At 33.1% G+C, this 7,650-nt stretch overlaps 1 protein-coding gene across 1 annotated transcript in view; it reads right to left on the bottom strand.

Moving 5' to 3' along the window:
- Window positions 1–7,334, bottom strand: part of LOC106473192 (acetylcholinesterase-like) — a 25,633-nt gene extending 18,299 nt beyond the window's left edge. Inside the window, exon 1 of the mRNA XM_022402663.1 lies at window positions 6,987–7,334. The gene's annotated coding sequence lies outside the window, so the exon portion shown is untranslated. The remainder of the gene's footprint in view (window positions 1–6,986) is intronic.
- Between the last annotated feature and the right edge of the window lie 316 nt (window positions 7,335–7,650).

Consider the following 7,650-nt stretch of genomic DNA (forward strand, 5'->3'; position numbering starts at 1 on the left):
TAATACAGCTTTTTGTAGAATGTTTTATGTTAATTATAAAAACATATTCATTCTGGGGAAGTATTTTATATAATAAGTGTTAATACAGCTTTTTGTAGAATGTTTTATGTTAATTATAAAAACATATTCATTCTGGGGAAGTATTTTATACAATAAGTGTTAATACAGCTTTTTGTAGAATGTTTTATGTTAATTATAAAAACATTTCATTCTGGGGAAGTATTTTATACAATAAGTGTTAATACAGCTTTTTGTAGAATGTTTTATGTTAATTACAAAAACATTTCATTCTGGGGAAGTATTTTATATAATAAGTGTTAATACAGCTTCGCTTTTGGCAGCTCTCTGGTGTATCTGTTGCTTATACTATTGTTTTACTTATAGTTAATTTCAACATCAATGCTAAAAGTGATATCACAGTAAAAACTACACAACTGGCTATCTGTGTATATCTGTCCCTAATTTTGAACTGATATACTAAATGGAAGGCAGCTAATTCGCAGCACCCACCGCCATCACTCAATTTTGTCTGATTGAACAGTGAGATTTGACCATGAGTCTCATAGCGCATCCGCGGCCTCGGATTGCGAGGCGCGTTTTTGCAGCAACAGGACGCAAATCACAAATCAATACGAGCTAATTATACACGTACCTTAGGTTTATAATCAGTGTTATGTGTACTTTCTAATGAATTCTCCTGAAGATGGTGTAATTATTTACATCGAAACATGTAGAGTTTTATGTTTCTTTTAACTTGTATATTTTTGATTTTATAACTTTACAAATAAATGTTTGTGCAAGTAAAAAACGCTGATCTTCGTTTTTTATTATCTTATTTCAAAACATAAATCCTCGGCTTCAGACGCTAATAACTAGTCAAACTCACTCATCAAAGTTAGCGGCCCGAATATTGGAGGATCTAAACGTGTCAGTTTGAAGTAAAGGAGTTTTAGTTATTAGGGTTGTTCAACACAAACAGTTTTTTATTTTAACAGTACATCATAAAATCGCAGAGGTGATACATATAACTATATCAATGAAAATATATTATATACCACCATACAATTTTTCGTACAATGATGATGTTTAAACAAATTGTTCTTCGCGGATTTTAAACAACAAAAACACACCGAATGTGGAAAAAAAAAGAGGCATAATGAAAACAGTAAAAATACGGTAACAATTGTAAATATATTTAATTTAAAGTGTCGGAATCTTCTAGTTTTATCATCAACGATCTGTCGATGATCTAACAGTTCAAAATATTCACTGCTTTTTATCATCATAACTTTCACTAAATATTTTCAAACGTTAGGAAATAAATCCTAAATATAAGACATGCTCGTACTTTTTACAAATTTAAGTTATCATTGTGTTTTTATTAATTGCATTAATGTACAATAACAGCGATACTCAAATTATTTACATGCAAATTGGAATATATTCGAGCAAATTAGTGCCTCTGATGAAGAAAGGTCGTCGGTTTATAGGGTTTTGTATTTTTTGTCTGAAATTGATTTTGTGGTCCTACACGTTTTCCTGAGATTACGAAGTAAATAAGATATCAAATATGACAAGATGTACTTAAATGATTTATAGAACTAAAGAAGTTGGGGTTTATTTGCATAAAAGAATAATAATTGACTTAAAATAAAGATAGTTGAAAGGAGTTACGGTTGTTGTTTAAGCTCATTATATGAGGAGAAATACATGGTTGTTGTTTTCATTATATGAGGAGAAATACATGGTTGTTGTTTAAGCTCATTATATGAGGAGAAATACATGGTTGGTGTTTAAGCTTGTATTGTTAATTCAATGTTAGTAAAGTTTCTTTGTTGAGTAATTCCTGGATGAAAAGTTATGATCTGGTTGGTGTTTTAATTATATGAGGAGAAATACGGCGGTTGGTGTTTTCATTATATGAGGAGAAATACAGCGGTTGTTGTTTAAGCTTGTTTTGTTAATTCAATGTTAGTAAAGTTTCTTTGTTGAGTAATTCCTGGATGAAAGGTTATGATCTGGTTGGTGTTTTCATTATATGAGGAGAAATACAGCGGTTGGTGTTTTCATTATATGACGACAAATACAGCGGTTGGTGTTTTCATTATATGAGGAGAAATACGTGGTTGGTATTTTCATTATATGACGACAAATACAGCCCAACCGCTGTATTTCTCCTCATATAATGAAAACACCAACCGCTGTATTTCTTCTCATATAATGAAAATACCAACCGCTGTATTTCTCCTCATATAATGAAAACACCAACCGTTTTTTCATTATATGAGGAGAAATACAGTGGTTGGTGTTTTCATTATATGAGGAGAAATACAGCGGTTGGTGTTTTCATTATATGAGGAGAAATACAGTGGTTGGTATTTTCATTATATGAGGATACAAGAAGCGCATGTATTTAAGAGTTTCCGGCCAGTTCTATTTGAGACACTCACATGTTCTCAGGCAAGCGAGTATTTTTACTTAGCGTAAGAACTTGTCATAACAAGTATATTGGTAGAAGATCCACGAACCTAGAGAAGTAGGCAGAAGGTTCTCTTTTTTTATTTTTTACAATTAAACGTACAGTTGTGAAACATACGGTTGTCTTGGTTTTTCCATAGGTTTTGTCGAACTATCTTGCGAATTCAAAAGGTTGTTTTGGAAATTGAGTGTACTTTCATTTGTGGATAGAAATATTTAACTAATCCCTGCTGTTTCCTTGCACCCAGAAAGTGCGGTGCAATAACCTCTTTTTCATTAAGAGCACCTACCTTCCTCCAAATCGTTGCAAACGGTGAATGGTAGTTTTAAATCAGAGACGTTATGGGCTTGAGTACCTATATACGTTTTTTTTATTTCTCTTTCTTCCGCACGGATAAAAGATACATCTAGTAGACGATGCATTCTGTTGATAATTTTCTTTTTTACTAAGGTACATTTTACTCTTCCCACAATTCAGTTTGTATCCCAGTTTCCTTTTTCTGTCTTCGATTGCCAGGCTTGTTGATTTTGACCTTGTTGTATTTAGAGCTGAAATATGGTATTCTATTCTCCACCCTTCTAATCCTGTATTACTGTTATTATCGCCATGTCAAGACTAAAAACCCATAGGTGATTCAAATGTCCATTGACAGGCAAATAATTCAGAAATGGAGAGGTATGGGAAAACAACTGAGGGTTTGTGGCTCTACCCTGACAGTATCACCGAAGTTTCAAGGTCACGTCTTTCAAAACTTTAAGTAATATTCAGCATACACCACAAATGGCAGACAATAACAAATGAAACATTTGAAACTAAAAGTTAACAAAATCGCTTCATAACAATAACAGTTACAGGCATAAACCCTTATGAGGTAAAAATCATCACAGTTTGATAGATTGTGGCAAACAGTCAATAGCTATATTCAAAGTGCTACCCAAATGTGGCAAATGCCGATATAGCTGCTCTATTGTCGTTGCTGTTCGTGATCTACCCGCACGGCGTGTATGTATAAATGAACTTGTAGTACTCAGCCGCTGTCATATATTTCATATCATCTGGTGTGAAAGATGACATTCATCTGATAATCGTACATTATACAACCTGACTGTTATACAACAGAACATTGTGTTAGTGTTTAGACGATCTGAGATAAGCTGAAGCAAAAAGTTTGTGCGATATGTTCAGGTAAGGGGGTTTATATTTTAATAATTTTAACGTTTTGAACCACTCAAAAGTGCAATGATCTGCTTGTGAAGAAATATGACCTAGTATCTCAAACTATATTTCCGTAACAGTCTTTTCTATAGTCGAATATGAATCATCTGTGTGGCACATCTCCAATAAAAACAATGGACGCATTCACGCTTATAACTGGTACTTTTGACGAACAATTTGGTATAACATATTTAATTTGTTATTATCTACACCTTTGACAGTGACATTTTTGGTATATAATGCATATCAATAAAATTTATGAAGCACATGACCTTGAAGACAACCTTGAATAGCTTCAATGATATTATCACAGGGTAGGCCCACATCACCTCATTTCGTACTTCTGATAATTCTTTCTTCATACCTTTCTATTTCTGAATTATTTGTCTGTCAATAGATTTCTAAATCACCCTTTATACACGTAACACATACAAGTGTATATACATATATTGCTGTATGTGTATCTCAAACAACAGCTCTTTTACATGCTTTAGAATTTTTATTTCTATACTGTTTTATTAAGAAACCAAATTTTTGATACACAAATTTTGTTTGCTTTTATCTCGGCCATTTAATTTGAGAACTATAAGTTGTACTGTTCTTTGTAACGCCTTTAAAACTGTCATGTTTTATTCATTGCTACGTGTACACTCTAGTACTTTTTGTTTTACACTCTGTTTCAGTTTGCTTACAGATCTGACGAAGAACGTTTGCTTAAACGTTAATTTTTAGAATAAATTGTGTTTGTACGCTTAGAATTTTCTCATGATACATTATAGTAGCCATTGCTAAAATAGCATTCTTTCACTGAAAGCGTCTCATCAATGAAGTAAACAATATATACAGCTAAGAAGCAGGATTTGATTGGACGAAGTACGCAGCCCTTAGAGACAGCTATGTATATTTAAGACTTTTTAAATTTTTTATAAAATTGGGATTCGATACCCGTGATAGACACAACGCCGATAGTCCATTATATAGGTTTGTGCTTAAACGCAAACACCGCTTTTGTGTGTAATAATTATAATCAAATAAAAGAGAAAACTGGCAAATTTAATTCAAAATCATTTTAAAAACATTTTTTGTTAACATTCGTCACTTCAAGCTAAGTTTCTCTATATACTTAATGAAATTACTGTGAAAAGTATGAGTGTTCATGAACAATCCACGTTAAAACCTCTATCTATACCATAAAAGTAAATAAAACAAATTAATTTAACACACTAACCAGACGTAAAGAGCAAAAGATAAAGAGGGAAAATGCAAAGGAACGGTTAAAATCGATTTAAGTGGAAAAAATGAAATAGTTAGAGTTTCGTAGAAACGTTGACTACTTGGTTATTTTCCTTTTACAACGACTTTAACCATTCCTCTGTATTTCCAGAGTTTATCACGCTGTAGATGTACATATATAAAAGAAGGGTGAGGATATTGAGCACAGAAATAAAGCAGAAGAATAGGGTAAAAAACTGAAATTAGTTGCGGAATAAAAAAATAGTATAAATAGAAAGAAAACTAAAATTGGTGAAGACGAAAAGTATATATTAATATTCTAAACCACGAATTACACACTTTGTGTATTATTCATGTCACGGGGCTCCTGAATTACTAGGCAACATCTCGTGAGAACCTGATCAAGTTAAAACACCTGCAACCAGTAATGTGGCCCGACTCCATCTAAGCTGAGCTGCACCGTTTGACTACTATCTATTATTAAATAACATATCCTTTTGATGTGCACGAGCCGTATGTAAGCCCGGAACTCAGATAAGCTGAGAACAACGATGAAAACTAACTCTAACATAAAAAAATATATATGAAAATTGACATTGTATTATTTCAGTAAATTTGTTTAAACTTACAATTTGATCTAACATTTTAAGATGGGAGTTTTATTTTGCAAAATAAAAAATGATAAGCAATTTTAAAATAATGCGAGTGTTCAAAGAGAATTTTCAGAAGAACACATCTACATTACAAGTACTCTCAATTATCGGTGAAGATTCTAATTTTTAACTATTCATAATTCGTGTTGTATACTCACTTTATTTATTCGGTACGAGATCTTTTACTTGCATTTCAAGAGAAAAAAAAAGATGTAACGATAAAAGAGAAAAATAAACTTTGAAAAGAGCATCAGAAAATTCTAAAGTACAGGAATGAAAACTATGTTTGTTTGTTTTTAAGCAAAAAGCTGCACAATAAGCTAAATCTGTGTGTACGTACCCTCCGAAGGGATCGAAACCCTGAAGTATAGAGTCATAAGTCCTCAAGCTTACTCCTGAGACACTTAGGTGCAATGTTGGAAGCAAAATTAAATAACGTGTCCTACATACTTAACCTTTTTGAGTTATCAGGTCAAAACTTAAAATAGGTTTTTATTTGATAATACTCCCGGTTTCTAGTGTTGTAAGTCCGCAGACATGCTGCTGTGTCACTGGAGGGGGCTTGTTTCACGTCTCGTTGCCACAAAATTGCTTTCCGCACCGTGGAGCCGTGGATACTTTATAAGAGTGACGGCCAAATTTCACTATTTGGGTAGAATAACCCAAGAGTTGGCGGTGGGTGCTATTAACTGTCCGCCTTCCCTTTAGTCTAGTCTATCAGATTAAAATTAGGGACAGCTAGGGAAGATAGCCCTCGTATTGTTATGACAGAATTTCCAAAACAAACAAATTAAAGCATCAAAGTGAGATTGGCTTTGTGCTGAGATTTTTGGCGAATGTTTTATGTATGTATACATATAAGTCCAGAAACACTTAGTATAACCATATATATATCAAAGTCCGGAAACCATGAAACTAGAGGGGCTCACTAAGAAAAATAACGCATAACTAAAATTTACAACATGACTTACATAATCACATTTTTTCAATACTAAATGTCTGTTAATTTTTCAAACACTCAGAAAAGGCGGTGAAACTTCAAATGATTAACGGAAGTGTATGCAGAAGATAGAACTTCCTTCCTCGAGAAGCGTTTTAGTTATGGAATTCCATTGTCTGTTTGTTTGTTTTTTTATCCAATATGTAAAAATGGACGAGAGTTTCCTTTTTACCCAAATGAGCTGCGGAAGCGTCGTACAGACAACTGGTTTTTCAAGTTCCCAATATTTTTATATTTTATTCTTTTTGCAGCATGATTCTCTGAAATATGTAACACTGTTAAACCTTTATTTCTAAAAATACGAATCTGAATAGTAATGAGAACATTTGGAATTATCAACTCATAATTTTGATCGCCCAGTAATATATTTTCAATTGAATACTTAACTTTTATCAAGATAACTTACCTTGATATCAGAAGCTACGTTGGAAGTCAAGAAATGAGCCAGTCTCGACTATTTTTGGGTTTCATTTCAAGTATTAAAGTCTTGAAGATTCGTGCTGTCTAAAGTTCTTTTTTGAAATGTTTTTTTTTTTCTTTCGCTGATAACTAATTTTATATTTGATCAATTAAAAATAAATCTTATTTTACAGTTAAATCTGTAAGATAAGCACGAAGCCATTCGGGACTGGCCCTAATCGATGCGTGTTGTTGCTCTTGTTTTTAGTCTAAAGTTAAGAATCTCCGAAATGCTAAACGTTGTCTTCAATTTCATGAATGTTGAATCTCCAAGAATTTTAGCTGGAACAGAACAATTCGCTCGTCGCTCGTGCTTCTACCACTGGAACGCTCAAAAATTCCCAGTCTCCCAGTTCTACTCTCTGTTAACCAATCACGCTCTCCTGAGTTGCACGCGGGTGTCTCCATGGCAACATCAAAGGGCTAAGAATTATCGGAGTGCAGAAGATCCCCGAGTTCTTCAAAATCTAAAGAACTGTATTTTTTTTTTAGCATGCGTTGTTACATCCTGAAGTTTCTTGAATGACCTTTTAAGTTACTATTTGATGTAGTTATCAAAAACTTTCACATTTTTACTATTCTAACCACTTGGAATGAATAAGTGACATGGT

This window comes from Limulus polyphemus, unplaced genomic scaffold, assembly GCF_000517525.1.
Source record: "Limulus polyphemus unplaced genomic scaffold, Limulus_polyphemus-2.1.2 Scaffold127, whole genome shotgun sequence".
In the NCBI taxonomy this organism is placed as follows: Eukaryota; Metazoa; Arthropoda; class Merostomata; order Xiphosura; family Limulidae; genus Limulus; species Limulus polyphemus.